The sequence below is a fragment of the Suncus etruscus genome, chromosome X (assembly GCF_024139225.1).
Source record: "Suncus etruscus isolate mSunEtr1 chromosome X, mSunEtr1.pri.cur, whole genome shotgun sequence".
NCBI classification, from domain to species: Eukaryota; Metazoa; Chordata; class Mammalia; order Eulipotyphla; family Soricidae; genus Suncus; species Suncus etruscus.
This window is the reverse complement of record NC_064868.1, coordinates 78,969,922-78,990,824: the sequence shown is the minus strand read 5'-3', so window position 1 is coordinate 78,990,824 and position 20,903 is coordinate 78,969,922. Positions and strand designations below refer to the sequence as shown.

Genomic DNA, 20,903 nt, shown 5'->3' with positions numbered 1-20,903 from the left:
ACGGGCCAAAGGGAACGGCTGGACAGGTATCTGAGAACCCTTGTGAGATCTCCCGAGATTACAACAGGGCTGTGCTGCACTCGAGATCCCAACCGCTAGGCAAGACAATGGAGAATCTCACGGGACAGCGCCATGATACTGAGCTAAACATCACAAACCTCAATCAGCAGTCCCAGGCTGACCGTGGCAATAGATCCAGAATCAACCGCCTTCCGAGAAGTCTGGCAACCGGTGGAGAAGATGTGGAGGCTGCACTCGAGACCCAAGGGCTAGAGTGGTTTTATCAAATGGACTTGGTGTCTCCCTACAGCCCCACAGGGCAGGTTCAGCAAGGGGGTTCTGCTCAGGGGATGGAGTCTGATTCCGCACAGAACTTGCAGACCAGCACCTCGACCAGGGGTCACAATGATGACCCCAGCCTACCCAGGGAGTATAAAATTGAAATGTACGGCCTGGATATTTCTCCCGACTCACAGGAGAGCGTGCAGCCCAGCACCAGGACTGAGTATCACATTGATGGTCACCTCAATCAGCAGTCCCAGGCTGACCGTGGCAATAGATCCAGAATCAACCGCCTTCCGAGAAGTCTGGCAACCGGTGGAGAAGATGTGGAGGCTGCACTCGAGACCCAAGGGCTAGAGTGGTTTTTTCAAATGGACTTGCTGTCTCCCTACAGCCCCACAGGGCAGGTTCAGCAAGGGGGTTCTGCTCAGGGGATGGAGTCTGATTCCGCACAGAACTTGCAGACCAGCACCTCGACCAGGGGTCACAATGATGACCCCAGCCTACCCAGGGAGTATGAAATTGAAATGTACGGCCTGGATATTTCTCCCGACTCACAGGAGAGCGTGCAGCCCAGCACCAGGACTGAGTATCACATTGATGGTCACATTGATGGCGGCAGTGGTAGCTCTCTAATGCCCTGTAGCCAAGAGTCCTTAACCCTTCTACTCATAGATACAACCGACTCACAGGAGAGCGTGCAGCCCAGCACCAGGACTGAGTATCACATTGATGGTCACATTGATGGCGGCAGTGGTAGCTCTCTAATGCCCTGTAGCCAAGAGTCCTTAACCCTTCTACGCATAGATACAACCGACTCACAGGAGAGCGTGCAGCCCAGCACCAGGACTGAGTATCACATTGATGGTCACATTGATGGCGGCAGTGGTAGCTCTCTAATGCCCTGTAGCCAAGAGTCCTTAACCCTTCTACGCATAGATACAACCGACTCACAGGAGAGCTTGCAGCCCAGCACCAGGACTGAGTATCACATTGATGGTCACATTGATGGCGGCAGTGGTAGCTCTCTAATGCCCTGTAGCCAAGAGTCCTTAACCCTTCTACGCATAGATACAACCGACTCACAGGAGAGCGTGCAGCCCAGCACCAGGACTGAGTATCACATTGATGGTCACATTGATGGCGGCAGTGGTAGCTCTCTAATGCCCTGTAGCCAAGAGTCCTTAACCCTTCTACGCATAGATACAACCGACTCACAGGAGAGCGTGCAGCCCAGCACCAGGACTGAGTATCACATTGATGGTCACATTGATGGCGGCAGTGATAGCTCTCAAATGCCCTGTAGCCAAGAGTCCTTAACCCTTCTACGCATAGATACAACTGATGGATACAGCCAGCAGGCTATCCCAAGATCTGGGTATAGCCCCAACAAGTCCAGAGAAGGTGAGGATCATGGCCAGATACGTCCCCCAAATCAGGTCAGCTACGATGATTGCATGCCAGTGGTGGTGTTGGATAGAAACCAGAGTGATGAGCTGGGCCGATTCTTCCAAATGCCTCCTAAGCCCAAGAAGCAAAGAAAAGAGTCAGCCGTCCAGGAGCACGATGCCAGTGCCAATGATTTCTCCGAGCCACCATATTACCAGGGCAAGGATCCCATGGAAGGGCAAGTGCCCTCATCATATGACAATAATTCCAAAAGCTTACCCCACATTAATCAGAAAAGTTTACCCCATATTAATCTGAAACGTTGCAGCCACCTACGCCACAAGCACTCAGGTGGCATTCCAGTGGATAGAAATCAGAGTGATGCGCTGGGCCGCCTGTACTTCCAAAAGTCTCCTAAGCACAAAAAGTGCAGTCTGGAGTTGGCAGTCCAGGAAGAAGATGCTAGTGCCAAGGAATTCTCTGGGCCACCAGAATACCAGAGCAAGGATCCCATGGAAGGGACCTCGGCAGGAGCCTCCATGGATGCCCAGAAGTGCCCTCTGTTCTGGCTGTTCAAGGGTGGCCTTGACCTGAAAGCTGCCAATGAGATCTTGTGCCCTGAGACTCCGGAATCCCAGCAAGGTTCCAAACGCAGAAAATACATTGTTCCCTCTGAGGAACATGGCTTTATCACTGAGGTTGAAGAATCCGACCCCATCGAGGAAGACACTGTGCTCAACCAGGCTGAGGGCTCTGATGCCCTTGTGAGTTTCAACGCTGTGAGTATTGATGGCTCCAGTGCTGCTGAATGCTACAACACTATCACAAATTCTGCGAACTGGAAGCATGTCTCCACTGAGGACTCTAAGACCTGTCACCATGGTTTCACCACCAGCATCTCTCAAGACACCCGGTTAAGTGCCCTACGCCTCGAGTTTCCTGCTAACCCCTCTCTCTGGTCTTCGCAGGATGTGATTCTCTTTCTCACCAAGTCGGCAGATCCTCACCTGCAGGCTCTGGTGGGTATCTGTGAGAAGTTCAAGTTGGATGGCCATGCCCTGATGCTACTGGAACGCAATATGCTCATCGATTGCATGGGCATCAACGTGGGCCCAGCTCTGAAGCTGTGCAATTTCGTCAATTACCTCAAAGAGGGTTATGGAAAGGGAGCTAGAGATAGGGGCTCAGGTCTGGGCAGAGGACAGCCCTAATGCAGTCAAATCCTGGCTATATCTAGGGATCTCTGCAGAATGGTATATTCTCTATAAATAGGATTGATTCAAGCTAGTTCAAGTTAGAGAAGTTTGTGGAGTAGCAAGTATAGCATTAAGTATTGCTTAAGTACATGACGAATTAAGTCAGTCTCTTTAAGTTATAATACGTAAATTAGGTGCACTATGTATTTCTTAAGGATTTATTAAGTATATTATGCTTCGAATAGTGATTAGGTATAAGTATATTAGACATAATAAAATTTTATTAAGTAATTATTTCTTAAGTATATTGGGAATATTAAGTATTTTCTTGAGTAGTGATTAGGTATAATATGTATAGTAGAAATAGTAAGAATTTTAGGGGCCGGAGAGATAGCACAGAGGCGTTTGCCTTGCAAGCAGCCGATCCAGGACCAAAGGTGGTTGGTTCGAATCCTGGTGTCCCATATGGTCCCTCGTGCCTACCAGGAGGTATTTCTGAGCAGACAGCCAGGAGTAACCCCTGAGCACCGCCGGGTGTGGCTCAAAAACCAAAAAAAAATAAATAATTTTATTAAGTAGCTATTCCTTAACTGGATTAGGCATATTACATATTTTCTTGAATAGTTCTTAGGTACAAGTATATTAGGCAGAGTAAGGATTTTACTAAGTAGTTATAGATTAAGTATAGTAAGTAATAATCTTAACTAAGTGCAGAAGTTACTATAGTTTAGTAGTAGTGGTAGTCATAGTAGCATTCCTTAATTTTTATTAGAGTCATAGAGTACTTGACAAATATAGGACTTAGGAAATAGAGAAAGTAGAACAAGTACCTTTATTTTCTGGACTACTTGATAGCTGAGAGAAACCTAATATAGGTAGACTAACAAAGTTCTTGCCTTTCTCTAAGATGATAATTGAAGATGCCTATGTGTTTGATGCCTAAAATGGACTCTTATGCAAATACTATTTTCTAAAAATTGAATATTCATGTAATTTGTTTTACTTAACATTCTCTGTATTTGCTAACACTTAAAGGAAAAAGGTTTCCTTTAAAACACCTTTTCAAAGTGTTTCAATTTGGTCCTTTCCAAATTTTTCATCACATGAAAGATTATGTAGACCTTCATGCAATAGATACTGAACTGTAAATAGTGCATCGATTCAATATAATATTATTTTCTACTAAAAAAATCTTATAACAATGCTGACATATCTTACCCAAGCTTTAATATTAACTAGGCATTTATTGTTTACATTTCTCTTTAATGGCCTAATCCACTTATCAATTAGAATATGATGTGTTGGCAATGGTGACGACATAAATTTGGTGCAAGAAATTTGGTGCACTTTGGTATTGTATTGTTGAACTAACAGTGTGCACTATACCCAAATTAATTTCTTTGTGTTATCAGAGCAAAGTGTTTGTAATGCTGACGTTTATGGTATCAGTATACATAATTTTGTGCAATTTAGTGGTGGTGAGGTGAGGTAACAAGAAGTGCATGATATGCAAAAATTTTGGAGGGTCTAGGGCTTACTCCTGATAGTACTCAGGGACCATATGAAGAATCAGGGATCCTTCTATGCAAGGCGAGTTCCTACAGTGTCCAAGGTCTTAATAGAAACTTTATTTTCCCTTTTTCATATTCCTAATATGTGTAATTTAATATTGATGTTCTATTACACATTAATTTTGGTCAGGAATATATTTTTATTTTCAGGTTAAAATGACACTATAATTTCATGGATATGTATATAGTGGCATTTTTTATTTTATTTTATTTTATTTATTTTATTTTATTTTATTATTTTATTTTATTTTATTATTTTATTTTTACCCACACCTGACTGTGTACTCAGGAATAAAGCCTTAAGGTGCTCAGTGAGACCATATGTGGACAAACAGGGATAAAAATTAGGTCTCTGAAATGAAACGCGGGCACATTTTCACAATATATACTAGTTTTTCAGCCCCGGAGAGAAATTTATGCTATGTAAAGAGCACACATATCATTCCTCAACTCTTAAAATTTTCTAGTGTAGTTTTATAATTTGTGGAGTGCTTTTAATTTGCCATTTGTATCATCTGTTATGGTAAATTTTGGAAGAGAGCTAAATTTGGACTTGTCATTTGAACTTATGTTAAAAATCTGATTGGTTAAGAGAACATGCTCATTTTATTTTCTTAGTTATTGATTTTGGTATAAAATTTTATACTAATTGAATTGTCATTTGTTAAAAAGACCAATAAACAATTTATTTGGAGAAATAATATGTATTTTACTTTGAAACAATCAATCGTACTTGATAAGCAGAATACAACTACTAAAAGATTTAAAATAGGTCTACACGATAAATTAATATAGGATATAAGATTGAACAATAATAGTGCTCATTCGAAATTTAAAAAATTGAAAATTCTTACCTAAAACTGAAGTAGAATAGATAAGAACAATCTCCCAAATTGTATTTGATAATATAATCTTTTTAAATAAAGTTGGTCTAATAGCTCAGAGGGCCCTAAACTTATTTGGTCTATCATCCCTTTTCAAAATAAAATTACTTAGTGAACTCTGGAAATCTACCCAACATGTTTATTGGACCACACCCAGCAGGATTCAAGGTTTACTCCTGGCTCTGTGCCCAAGGAACACTTCTGGACATTCTTAGAGGACCATTATGTAGTTCCAGGGTTCAGATCACTGTTGGTTGAATGAAAGACAAATGTTTTAACCCCTATACTATATCTCTAATCAGACAAAACCTATCTTTTAAAAACAAACAGAAAGCTTCCCCAAGCAGAATTGTACTGGAGGTCAATACTATAACCTCACCCCCTTGCATAATTCTAATGCCTCCACCAGCCCTTCTCCCTGAAGACACAGCTTACACTTTAGGAAACACTGGTATATAGGAAACACTATAAGAATGAATGATTGGGGCCGGGTAGGTGGCGCTGGAGGTAAGGTTTCTGCCTTGCAAGCGCTAGCCAAGGAAGGACCGCGGTTCGATCCCCCGGCGTCCCATATGGTCCCCCCAAGCCAGGGGCGATTTCTGAGCACATAGCCAGGAGTATCCCCTGAGCGTCAAACTGGTGTGGCCCAAAAACCAAAAAAAAAAATGAATGATTATCTTGAAATAACATAAAATCTTAAGTCAACTCTAACTTAAAGCTCTTCTATATTCTAGCAATAATTCAATAGTAAACTGGAAAATGTCACTTATGAATTCAAGAGGATATAGATAAGATTTTTATGATGGAAGTTAAATATACTGGAAAATGTCAGTTCTCTTGAGATTGATCTAGATATTTAAAATGTTACCAATATTTTTGTTAAATATAATAGAAAGCGCTTTCTAAAATTTATAAGGAAAGATAGAGAGATACTAGGGTAAGCAAAAATTTTGGGGGGATGTATGGTTGAGCCACACTAAATCTGTGCTCAGGGATCACTCATGGAGAGCTTGGAGGACCATATGGAGTGCTGGGATTGAACTCTGGTCAACCACCTGCAAGGCAAGTGCCTTACAATCTGTAATATGTCTCTGGCACATGCATAGCATGATCTTTGGAGGATGCAAATACGTATTTTTGTTATATCACCTTAAGTGACTTAGAGCTGAAGTGGGGATGTGGCTCAGTGGTCTAGTGGTCGCTTTGTAAGCATGAGGCCTTGAATGGGATCCTCAGGACATCCCCTCCCCCCAAGCTGAGTGTGATCTTATAAGTACTATTGCTTATGGTCACCTACAACTTAAGGAAAAGGGTACATGATTCCTGCAACTAAAATGTGTGCAAACCCGAGCAAGCACAACTACTAAAAATGTGGACATATTGTAAGCAAGTGTGAGAGTCTTGTGAGCAAGCCAAGTACTTCCAATATGATGCAGAATCAGAAGAATCAGAATTGGCTTTGTTCATTGTTTTATCATAGAAGAGGAAGTAGTTCAAATTTTACAATAAAATAGAATTATAACAATAAGACTTTTGTACATTTTTGTTCTTTTTTTTTGTTCATATCAGAAGGGTCATGTGCCGACTTTGTAACAAGGTTGAAGGGAGGCACATATCACATAGGCATGTAAAAACCCGATTATCATGCTTATGAACTGGAAAATGCACATTTTTAATTAGGTAGAGCATTTCCATTCAATTTATGATTTGCAGGTGACTAGTAAGATACATTTTTTTTTAATTATGAAGATTACCATCAGGGAGATCCAAATCAAAACAACTATGAGGTACCATTTCACACCACAGAGATTGGCACACATCACAAAGAATGAGAACAAGCAGTGCTGGTGGGGATGTGAAGAGAAAGGAACTCTTATTCACTACTGGTGGAAATGCTGCCTAGTCCAACCTTTATGGAAAGCGATATGGAGATTCCTCCAAAAACTGGAAATTGAGCTCTTATATGATCCAGCTACACCACTCCTAATATACCTGAGGAACACAAAAATACAATACAAAAATCCCTTCCTCCCACCTATATTTATTGCAGCACTATTTATAATAGCCAGCCTCTGGGAACAATGAAGAAGCCCTTCAACAGATGACTAGTTAAAGAAACTGTGGTACATATACACAATGGAATATTATGCAGCCGTCAGGAGAGATGAAGTCTTGAAATTTTCCTATACATAGATGTACATGGAATCTATTATGCTGAGTGAAATAAGTCAGAGGGAGAGAAATAGATTCAGAATAGTCTCATATATCTATGGGTTTTAAGAAAAATAAAAGACATTTTTGCAATAAATTTCAGAGACAAAAGAGAGGAGGGCTGGAAGTTTCAGCTCAATACATGAAGCTCACCACAAAGAGTGATGAGTGCAGTTAGATAAATAACTACATTGAGAACTATCATAACAATGTGAATGAATGAGGGAAGTATAAAGCCTGTCTAGAGTACATGAGGGGGTAGAGTGTGAAGGAGGGAGATTTGGGACATTGGTGATGGGAATGTTGCACTAGTGAAGGGGGGTATTCTTTACATGACTGAAACCCAACCACAATAATGTTTGTAATCAAGGTATTAAATAAAAACATTAATTTTAAAAAAGGTTGTAACCAAGGTTTTAAGACCAAAACAATTCCTACAAGTAAAGCATCTACATATTTTAACGTAAAAATTATGAGAATTGCAATTGGTGAGTATGGCTGGGCCACACTAGGCAGTACTCAGGACTTATTACTGACTCTGTGTTGGATACATTCTCAGTAGATACTTTGTGCTGCCAAAAATTAGCAATGTGCATGTCAACAGTGTGCAAGGTAAGTACTAAAACTCCTTTAACTTCTTTACCTCTCTGGCCCTATTTGAGAATTTTTTTTATGCTTTTTCTTAATTGTTTTAGGGGCTGCAGTTATAGCACAGTAGATAGGGCATTTGCCTTGCATCTAGCAGACTGAATTCAATCTTCGGTCATCTCAGATGGTCCTCCAAGCCTGCCAGGAGTTATTTCTGAATGCATAGCAAAGAGTAACCCATGAACACTGCCAAGTGTGGCCCCCAACAAAAAATATTTTAATTGCATCACCATGAGATACACATTTACAAAGTTATTCATGATTAAATTTTAGAGGTTTGTTAGGGGGTTACTTAATTCATCTAATGTATCAGTTTTTATTTGTGTTGCTTACACACACATATATAACACCATTCTCTTATTTTAACTTATGTAGCATCATTTTGTAATTATTTCTTTTTTAAGTTTCAATACTTTAATCCTTCTGTCAATAAGATTCCCATACTAGCCAGCAATACTCCCCAAAGCATTGTACAGATTTAATGTGATCCCTCTAAAGATACCCATGGCATTTTTCAAAGAAGTGGATCAGGCACTTTTGAAATTCATTTGAAACAATAAATTCTCTAGAATAGCTAAAGCAATCATGAGGAAAAAGAATATGGGAGGAATTACTTTCCCCAACTTTAAACTGTACTACAAAGCAATAATTATCAAAACAGCATGGTATTGGAATAAAGACAGGCCCTCAGATCAGTGGAATAGGTTTGAATACTCAGAGAATGTTCCCCAGACATACAATCATCTAATTTTTGATAAAGGAGCAAGAAATCCTAAATGGAGCAGGGAAAGCCTCTTCAACAAGTGGTGTTGGCACAACTGGCTAGCCACTTGCAAAAAATTGAACTTAGACCCCCAGCTACCATTATATACAAAGGTTAAATCCAAATGGATGAAAGACCTCGATATCAGACCCAAAACTATAAAATATATAGAAAAACACGTAAGCAAAACACTCCAGGACATTAAGACTACAGGCATATTCAAGGAGGAAACTGCACTCTCCAAGCAAGTGAAAGCAGAGATTAACAGATGGGAATATATTAAACTGAGAAGCTTCTGCACCTCAAAAGAAATAGCGCCCAGGATACAAGAGCCACCCACTGAGTGGGAGAAACTATTCACCCAATACCCATCAGACAAGGGGCTAATTTCCAAAATATACAAGGCACTCACAGAACTTTACAAGAAAAAAACATCTAATCCCATCAAAAAATGGGGAGAAGAAATGAACAGACACTTTGACAAAGGAGAAATACAAATGGCCAAAAGACACATGAAAAAATGCTCCACATCACTAATCATCAGGGAGATGCAAATCAAAACAACTATGAGGTACCACCTCACACCCCAGAGATTGGCACATATCACAAAGAATGAGAACAAGCAGTGTTGGCGGGGATGGGGAGGGAAAGGAACTCTTATCCACTGCTGGTGGGAATGCTGTCTAGTTCAATCTTTATGGAAAGCGATATGGAGATTCCTCCAAAAACTGGAAATCGAACTCACATACGACCCAGCTATACCACTCCTAGGAATATACCCTAGGATCACAAAAATACAACACAAAAATCCCTTCCTTACACCTATATTCATTGCAGCACTACCATAGCAAGACTCTGGAAACAGCCAATATACCCTTCAACAGATGAATGGCTAAAGAAACTGTGGTATATATATACACAATGGAATAGTATGCAGCTGTCAGGAGAGATGAAGTCATGAAATTTTCCTATACATGGAATCTATTATTCTAAGTGAAATAAGTCAGAGAGAGAGAAAGAAGCAGAATGGTCTCACTCATCTATGGGTTTTAAAAAAATAAAAGACATTCTTGCAATAATAACTTTCAGACACAAAAGAGAAAAGAGGTGGAAGTTACAGCTCACCTCATGAAGCTCACCACAAACAGGGATGAGTTTAGTTAGAGAAATAACTACTTTTTAAACTATCCTAATAATGAGAATGTATGAGGAAAATAGAAAGCCTGTCTAGATTACAGGTGGGGGTTGGGTGGGGAAGAGGGAGATTTGGGACATTGGTGATAGGAATGTTGCACTGGTGATGGATGGTGTTCTTTGCATGACTGAAACCCAAACACAATCATGTATGTGATAAAGTTGTTTAAGTAAAAAAAAAAGAAATCACTCCTGGCTTGGAGGATCATATGGATCATATGGGACACCAGGTGATTGAACCACAGTTCATCCTAGGCTAGTGCGGGCAAGGCAGACACCTTACCTTAGTGTATATTTCCATATGTAGAGGTAGCTTTCCCCATCATTTTTTTTGGATCTGCTTAGTAGGATATTCTGGTATATATGTCTTACTTGGGATCTGAGTTCAGGTCAGAACCAGGTTATAGAGTTTCTTTAGTTTATTATTTTTACCCCCATGTGCACCAGTAGTATCATATGACATTGTTCCTTTTTACATAGGCACACTAAAATGGGGAGCTCTTACTTTTAAAAAGAAGTTCCTATCTAATATTATAAGAACACAGGGGCTGGAGAGATAGCACAGCAGCATGGTGTTTGCCTTGCATGTAGCCTATTCAGGACAGATAGTGGTTCAAATCCCAGCATCCCATATGATCTTCTGTGCCTGCCAGAAGCGATTTCTGAGCACAAAGGCAGGAGTAATGCCTTACCTCCATGCTATCTCTCTGGCCCCTCATTTATATCTTCTAGATATGGGTTCCTACCTTTTTTATAAAATCCTGGGACATGAATTTCTTTGTTTTACCTCATATTTCTACATCTTTCTACAAATTGAGAAAAGAAAAATGTGGATGCGGCCCAGGGACCAAGTAGTCTCAGGTACATTGGGTGGGGAGAAAAGGTCAGAACTAAATACTCAAGCCAAATTCAAAGACAATAGAATGAAGAGACCCAAATTATAACAATCTAAACATAAAATGAATCTGTTACGCTGGTAGGTTAGGGGTCTAATGGTGGAGGTATGGAATTCACACTGGGAACTTTGGTGAAGGTAAACACTGGTGGTGGGAATGGTCCTAATTCGCTGTCACTATATGCCTGAAATACAACTATGAAGGATTGGTAATTGACAATGGTCTCAATAAAAAAGTAATGAAATAAAATAAATTCACAAATATAAGAATTATAACAAGCATCCTATCAGATCACAATGCTGCAGAGATCAATATTGATTGTAAAAAGATGTGAAAAAAATCTAACACCTAGAGACTAATTAATATGCTGCTCAACAACATCTGAATCAAAGAGGAAATCAAGGGAAAAATAAAGAGATTTCTGGAGACTAATGATAATAAATGAAAAATTACCAAAATCTATGGAATACAGAAAAAAGTAGCAATTAGGGGGAAACACATAGTAATACAGGCCTTCATACGGAAAGAAAAAAAAGACAAAATTAACAACCTAAAGGGACACCTTAAACTCTGGAAAACCAATGGCAAAGGAACTAAATCACAAGCAGAAGAAAAGAAATAATAAACACCAGAACAGAAATCAACTATATAGAAATGAGGAAAACAATACAAAGAACTGATGAATCCAGGAGCTGTTTGTGTTTTTTTTTAAGAATAAACAAGATAAACAAATTATTGACAAGATTCGCAAAGAAAAAAATGGAAAGATGCCCAAATAACTAAAATTAGAAATGAAAGGGCAGAGATAACAACAGAGCCCTAAGAATTCTAAGACATCATGAGAGCTTATTATGAACAATTGTACTCAGTTAAGTTAGAGCACCTAGAAGAATTCGCCAGATTTCTGGCAAAATGTAATCTCCCAAAACTGAGAGAGGAGGAAGTATAAAGTCTAAACAGGCCAATCACAAGTAAGAAACTTGAAACAGTAATTAAGAAACTCTCCAAGAATAAAAGTCCAGGACCAGACAGATTTATGACTGAATTTTATCAAACATTCAGAGAAGAGTTATTAACATTGATCCTCAGACTCTTCCAAAAATATCACAGACAGGAATCCTCGTTAATACCTTCTCTTTTTTTTGGTTTTTGAGGCACATCTGGCGATGCTCAGGGGTTACTTCTGGCTGTCTGCTCAGAAATAGCTCCTGGCAGGCACAGGGGACCATATGGGACACCGGGATTTGAACCAACCACCTTTGGTCCCGGATTGGCTGCTTGCAAGGGAAACGCTGCTGTGCTATCTCTCTGGGCCCTCGTTAATACCTTCTATGAATCTAACATTGCACTCATTCTCAAAGCTGACAGAGATACTACCAAGAAGGAAAACTACAGACCAATCTCACTGATGAATAATGATGTAAAAATCCTTACTAAAGGGGGGGGGGGGCAAAAAAATCCTTACTAAAATCTTAGCAAATCAAATCCAACAACACATTAAAATGATTATACATCATGGCCAATTGAGTTTCATTTCAGAGATGAAAGCATAGTTCTATATACACAAACCAATGAACATAATACACCACATTAGTAAAAGGAAGGATAAAAAACACATGATCATTTTAACTAATGCAGAGAAAGCATTCAACAAATCCAACACCAATTCATGATAAAAATGATCAACAAAATAGGTATGGAAGGAACATTCCTCATGATAGTAATAACTATTTATTAAAAAAAATCCCACAGCCAACATCATTCTTAATGTTGAAACCTGAAAGCATTTATGCTAAGGTCAGGCACTAGGCATAGATGCCCACTATCTGCACTCTTATTGAACATAATGCTAGAAGTCCTAGCAATAGCAATCAGAAGAGAAGAAAATCAAATGAATCCAATTTGAAAAAGATAAAGTCAAACTATATCTATTTGCAGATGACATGATGATATACATTGAAGACTCTAAAAAGTCCACAAAAAAGCTCCTAGAAACAAAAAAATACAGCAAAATAGTTGGCTACAAAGTCATTACACAAAAGACAGTTGCATTCTTTTATACAAATAATGACCCAAAGGAGAAAGAACAGTCTATCCCATTTAAAATAGTATACAAAACTATCAAATACATTGGAACCAACCTAACAAGAGAAGTGAGAGACCTATACCACGAAAACTTCAATATACTTAAGAAAGAAATTAAGAATACCTACAAAATGAAACACTATTCCAAGCTCATGGATTGGAAGAATCAATATCATCAAAATGACCATCTTATCTAAACTATTATATAGAATCAATGCAATCCCTATTCAAATTCAGAAAATATTCTTCAAAGTCTTAAAACAATCAATTATAAGGTTTGTGAGAAACCACAAAAGATCTGGGATAGCCTAATCCATATTGAAAAAGAAAATGGGAGGCATCTCATTATCTAACTTAAAGCTCTACTACAAAGCCATAATGATCAAAGCAGCATGGTATTGAAACAAAGACTGTCTTTCAGACTAATGGATCAGAATAGGATAACCAATGATAAACTCCAACTATATGGACAACTAATATTTGATAAAGGAACCAAGAATTTGAAATGGAATAAAGATGGTCTCTTCAACAAATGGTGTTAGAACAACTGGATATCCACATGTAAAAAATTAAAGATCACACCTTACACAAAAGTCAAATCAAAATGAATTAAGGGCATTGAGATTAGACCTGAATCCATAAAGTTCACTGAGAAAAACATAGGAATAACACAGTAAGACTTAGACCTCAAAGAAATCTTTGGTGATAGGATACCAATAACAAGGGCATCAAATCTGAATAAATGGGACTACGTCAAACTAAAAAATTTTTGTATGACAAAAGAAATACAGTCTAAAATTAGAATACATCTAACTGAATAGGATAAAATTTTTGCTCTCAACACATAAAAGGATTGGCATCTAGTATATACAAATAATTATTCACAAAAGTTAACTCTACAAAACCTAAAATCCCATCAAAATGGGAAGAAGAAATGAACAGACACTTTTCTGAGGAAGACCAACAGATGGCCAACAGACACATGAAGGAATACTCTTTATCACTTATCATTAGGGATATCCAAACCAAGAAAACAATGAGATATAATCTTACATCAGTGAGGATGGCACGTATCAAAAATAATCATAACAATCTCTGTTGGTGGGTATGTGGTAAGAAAAGAATTATCATCTACTATTGGTAAGAATGCTGCCTGGTCCAACACCTATTTAAAAAAAACAATATACAAGGTTCTCAGTCAACTCAAAATTGAACTGCCATACATCCCAGCAATCCCTCTTTTAGGTATATATCCCCAGAACAGGAAAAAAAAACATTCATCCAAAAGGATGTATGCACAGTGCTATTCATTGCAGCATTCAGTACAATAGCCAAAACTTGGGATCAACCTAGATGTCCAACAACAGATGAGTGGATCATGAAGATGTGGTACATATATACAATGGAATACCACATAACTGTAAGGATTGGTGCAGTCATGCAATTTACAGCAACATGGATGGAACTGAAAGATATTATGCTAAATGAAGTAAGCAGAAGGAGGATAAATACAGAATGATATCACTTATATGTAGTATTTAGAATAACTGCATGAAGAAACACAATGGTCTAAATGGGAATTGTCTTGAACACCCTTGGCCCTAGAGTATAATGAAAAGGAAAGAAACTGAGTAGAAGAGGAAAAACACAAATATGAAAGGATGGGGCCAGGAGCCATGAGATCTCGGGTGCATTGGTAGTGTTAAAAAAGGACAGAACTGGGGCTGGTGAGGTGGCGCTAGAGGTAAGGTGTCTGCCTTGCAAGCGCTAGCCAAGGAAGAACCGTGGTTTGATTCCCCGGCGTCCCATATGGTCCCCCCAAGCCAGGGGCAATTTCTGAGCACTTAGCCAGGAGTAACCCCTGAAAAAAAAAAGGCAGAGCTAAATATCCAAGTCAAAGGCAACAATAATGTATTAAGAGACCTAAACTTCAACAATCTAAACTTAAAATTGACCTGTTCTACTGGCAGGCTGGGGAGAGGGGGATGGTATAGAATAAATAATATGCACTAGGCAAACATTGGTGGAGGGAGGTCGATACTGGTGGTGGGATGGGCCTGATTCATTGAATCTCTGGAACCCAACTATGAAGGACTTTGTAAATCACAATGGTTACAATAAAATAATTTTTAAAAATCTTCACGTTGGGGCTGGAGAGATAGCATGGTGGTAGAGCATTTTCCTTGCATGCAGAAGGATGATGGTTCGAATCCTTGCATCCCATATGATTCCCTGAGCCTTCCAGAAGTGACTTCTGAGCATAGAGCCAGGAGTAATCCCTGAGCGCTGCTGGGTGTGACCCAAAATAAAAAATTAAAAAAAAAAACCTTTGTGTTCTGAGCCAGAGAAATTATATAGAGATTAAAGTGCTTACCTTGCATGCAGCCAATTCTGGAATCTCCAAATATGCCCATCATGTCTGTTCTTATTTTTTTTAGTGGCACTCCTAAGCACAGAGTGAAGAAATAGTCCTTGAGCACTAAGGAGTGGGTCCCAAAAATCAAACTCCCAAAATCTTCATGCTCCAGTTAGGACATTATTCCTTTGGTTAAACACCAACAAGTGAGTAAAGAAAAAAAATTAGATAAATGAAGGCTTAGGAAAATTAAAATAATTTGTTTTTCAAAAGACATAATCAAGAAAGTGAAAAGAAAACTCCTAGAATGAGGGAAAATTAGACAGCATATATTGAAAAGAAGCTTATTAAGGATGTTCACAACTCAATCATAAAAAGAAAAAAGAAGCCAATTTTTGAAATAGACAAACAAAATGTGAACCAATATTTCTTCAGAAAAAAATACACAAATGAACAATAATCAAATGAAAAGGCTTTCAACAGCATTAAACCATCAGGGAAAGGGAAATCAAAACCACAATGAGATTCCACTTCATATCCACTAGGATGGCTATAATCAAAAAGACACAATTAGCAGCATTCTGAAGGATGGCAGAAGTTGAAACTCTCAGACGCTGCTTGTCGAGATGGAAAATGGTGCAGCAACTTGGGCAAATTGTCTGGTTATTTTTGCAAGGGTTAAAACATAGAAGTCTGCAATGGCCCAGCAATGTTTTACTAAATATTCAAAAGAACTAAAATAGGTGTCGCATAAAATGCTATACACAACGTTTCTAATGGTAATATGAACAATGTGAACAATAGTGATAAACATAGTATCATGCAGAAAAACTACTCCTTTGTTAGCAAATAGTAATTACTCATAAATGAAATGCTTTTATTTTAAAATCTTTGTCAAACAGAGCAAAAGGGCGCTAGAGGGATAATACAGGAGATATAACACTTGCCTTGAATACAGCTCCTGCAGCTCCAACCCTGATTTGGCACCACAACTGGACTCCCAAGCACCACCAGGGGTCCCTCCTGAGCTCAGAGCCAGAAATTGCCCCCATGAAAGCTGCCAGTGTGGACCCCAAACCCCAACTTTAAAAAATATTTATACTACTGGGGCCAGAGAGATAGCATGGAGGTAAGACGTTTGCCTTTCATGCAGAAAGTCAGTGGTTCGAATCACGGCATCCCCTGTGCCTGCCAGGGGCGATTTCTGAGCATAGAGCCAGGAGTGACCCCTGAGCGCTGCCAGGTGTGACCCAAAAACCAAATAGATAGATAGATAGATAGATAGATAGATAGATAGATAGATAGATAGATAGATAGATAGATAGATAGATAGATAGATAGATAGATAGATAGATAGATAGATAGATAGATAGATAGATAGATAGATAGATAGATAGATAGATAGATAGATAGATAGATAGATAGATAGATAGATAGATAGATAGATAGAGATAGAGATAGAGATAGAGATAGAGATATATACTAATGCAAACAGAAAAATTCTTATCCAAATGCCCAGGACAAGATAAAAGAATTCATTTTGAATAAATATCTAAAAAATAATCTTATGAAGTAACTAAATCAATATATTTTTAAATTATTGCTCTGCTGTCATCTGGAGGTACAAAAATAATCTTTCCTTCCTACTTTCATTCCTGTCTTTCCTTCTTTCTTTACATTTTAGAGTCGCATCCAATAGCATACAGGGATTACTCCTCGCACTATGCTCAGGGATCATTTCTTATCAGTACTTGGGGAACTTGATGGGGTGACAGATTTGGAGCCCAGGTCAGCCATGTGCAATGCAAGTGACCTACTTGCTGTACTATCACGTAGGCCCAAACTATTTCTTTTCTCTTGATTTGAGAGCCATGCCCAACAGTGCTCAAGGTTACTCCCAGCACCATGCAAAGGAATCATGAGTCCATGTGGTCAGTTCCTGAGATGAAACCCAAGCATATCTTATAGGAAGTATGTGAGTTACTTCACTGACACTATTACTCTATGCTTTTCATGAACCAAGTTATTTCAAGTCCACTACCCCCAACATGCCAAAGATTTGACACCACTATCCTTAAGCCCATTCTGGTCAGCCTCCTTCTAGAAACATTTCCTGAGATTATTTTTGAAATACAAGAGATATAAGGAGGAATCACAATATTAATCCAGAGCTAATTTTCAAGAAAAAAATCCACTACTAGAATGAGAAAACCAAACATAATATAAAAGTATAAATGTCATTTAAAATGAAGCAAGAAAAGCCTCTTTAACAAGTGCGTGAAGGTAAGATCCAAAGGGATTAAAGACCTTGATATCAGGCCTGAAAATGTAAGGTATATAACAACACATAGGTAAAACGCTCCATGATGTTGAGTCTAAAGGCATCTTCAAGGAGAAAACAGCACTCTCCAAACAAGTGGAAGCAGAGATAAACAGATAGGATAGATTAGGAGAAAATATTCACCCAATACCCATCAGAAAAGAGGCTAATATCTAAGATATGCAAGTTACTGACAGAATTTTACAAGAAAAAAATCTAACCCCATCAACAAATGGGGAGAAGAAATGAACAGACAATTTCTCAAAAAAGAAATACAAATGGCCAAAAGGCACATGAAAAAATGCTCCACATCACTAAGAATCAGAGAGATGCAAATCAAAGCAACAATGAGGTGCCATCTCACACCACAGAGATTGGCGCACATCACAAAGAATGAGAACAAGCAGTGCTGGCAGGGATGTGGGGAGAAAGGAACTCTCATTCACTGCTGGTAGGAATGTCCTGTAGTCCAGCCCCTATGGAAAACAATATGGAGATTCCTCAAAAAACTGGAAATTGAGCTCCCATACTATCCAGGTATATACTACTCCTAGGGATATACCCTAGGAACAAAAATAAAATACAAAAAATCCCTTCCTCACTCCTATATTCATCACAGAACTATTTACAATAGCCAGACTCTGGAAACAACCAAGATGCTCTTCAACAAATGAATGGCTAAAGAAACTGTGGCACATATACACAGTGGAATATTATGCAGCCATCAGGAGAGATGAAATCATGAAATTTTCCTACACATGGATGTACATGGAATCTATTATGCTGAGTGAAATTAGTCAGAGGGAGAGAGATACACAGAATAGTTTTGCTCTTCTATGGGTTTTAAGAAAAATTACCTTTGTACATGGTGTTAGCTGGGGGTCTGAGTTCACTTTTTTGCAAGTGGCAAACCAGTTGTGCCAAGACCACTTGTTGAAGAGGCTTTCCTTGCTCCATTTTGGAGTTCTTGCTCCTTTACAAAAAACTAAGTGATTGTATGTCTGGGGACCATTCTATTCCACTGACAAAAAAGCTTCTAGAAACACTAGGTACATATAGCAAAGTGGCATACTACAAAATTAACATGCCGAAATTAATGGCTTTCTTATATACCAATAATGATAGAGAAGAAATGGACATAAAAAAAACCAGGCTTTTCTGCATAAGACACCATCGAACACAATCTCCAGAGCCAAACCCGCTAAGGGCCCCACGAAATAAGGTGGAGCTAGAGGAGTACAACTGCTGAGTGAAGCACTGCAGCCATGTGCATCTTCTAACCCATGAACCCCAATACAGCACATAGTAAAAACTTCTATACAGGTGTTGCAATAGGAAAACAATTCAGGACAACACCATGCATAGAGAAAGAAGATGACCTGAAAAGTACCAACCACCTAATAAGCCTCTCAACTAAATAGTTTAGAATATTTATATGAAGGATGCTCAAAGAACTCAAAGCAAGCATAAATTGAGCTGAACAGAGCACAATGATAGAACTCAAAACTGAAATAACAGGTCTGAAAAATTTAGTAGATGAAATGAAAACCTCAATGAAAAGCCTCTCCAATGGAGTAACAGTAGCTGTGGATGGGATCAGTGATCCAGAGGATGAGATGCAGAACAACTCCATACAGCAGAAGAAATTGGAAAGTAACCTTAAATTAAATGATCAGATAATGAATAAACTATTCAAAACAGATGAATGAATGAAAACAGAAGTCTTTGATAAGCTCAATAGAAACAACATAGGAATCATGGGAGTCCTAGAGATCCAGGGAGAGAATATTAAAAAGAAGGATTGGATTAAGTGTGAGAAGAGGAAGAGAAGTAAGAAGAGTAGGAGAAAAGGGGGAAGAATAAAGAAAATAGGAAGAAGAAAAAGAGGAGGGGAGGAGGAAGAAGAAAAGGAGGAAGAAGAGGAAGATGAAGAAGAAAAGAAGAGGAAGAAGAGGAGAAATAAAGAAGGAAAAGAAGAAAAAAGAAGAGAAGAAAAGAGAAAGGAGGGGAAGAGGAAGAAGAAAATGAAGAGTAGAAAAAAGGAATAAGTAAAAGAGGAGGGGGAAGAAGAAGAAGAGGAGGAAGAATAAGAAAAATAAGAGGAAAAAGAAAGAAGAAAAAGAAGAGCAAAAAGAAAATAGACCAAAGATTTATTTTTAATTTCTTTTCTTATAATAGTGTCTTTTTCTAAACACCATGATTATAAACATGTTTGTAGGTGGGTTTCAGTTAAAAAAATAAAAATTAAAAAACCCAACCCTTGACCCAGCCTCTAATTACAAAGCACTTCTTTTATACAACTCTTTTATACAACCTTTCTACTTACAAGAGAGTAGGCTGCCTTCTTTATAAAAAAGGAAAAAAATAAACAATCCCTTTCACAGTATTGCCACACAAACTCAAATATCTTGGAGTCAACTTAATTAAATATGTGAAGGACCTATAAAAAATTACAAAACCCTGCTTCAAGAAAGAAAAGAGGACAGGCAAAAATGGTGACACATACCCTGCTTAAAGATTGACAGGATTAACATCATAAAAATGGCAACACTCCCCAAGGCATAGTACAAATTTAATACAATCCCTCTAAGGATACCCATAATGTTCTTCAAAGAAGTGGATCAGACACACCTGAAATTTTTCTGGAACAATAAACACCCATGAATAACTAGAGCAACTCTTGGAAAAGGAATATGGGAGGCTTTACTTACCCCAACTTTAAACTATATTACAAAGCTATAGTCACTAAAACATTATGGTATTGGAATAAAGACAGACCCTCAGATGAGTGGTATAGACTAGAGCAGCGTTTTTTAACCACTGTGAAATATTGTCTGGTGTACAGTGGGAAAAACTCCAATTTCATCTGTAACATGTGGCTTCGGCATGATTGGTCTATTTGTGAGCTGAAGCACATTTTTCAGACTATAAAAACTAAAGACAGGGGCCGGAGAGATAGCATGGAGGTAAGGCGTTTGCCTTTCATGCAGGAGGTCATCGGTTCGAATCCCGGCGCCCCATATGGTCCCCTGTGCCTGCCAGGAGCAATTTCTGAGCCTGGAGCCAGGAATAACCCCTGAGCACTGCCAGGTGTGACCCAAAAACCAA

The 20,903-nt window shown here is 38.6% G+C and overlaps 1 non-coding gene across 1 annotated transcript; it reads right to left on the bottom strand.

Moving 5' to 3' along the window:
• Positions 1-6,885: 6,885 nt before the first annotated feature.
• LOC125999921 (small nucleolar RNA U13) lies at positions 6,886-6,989 on the bottom strand. Its single transcript, XR_007492354.1, has one exon. It is a non-coding gene; the product is annotated as a small nucleolar RNA U13 (small nucleolar RNA).
• Between the last annotated feature and the right edge of the window lie 13,914 nt (positions 6,990-20,903).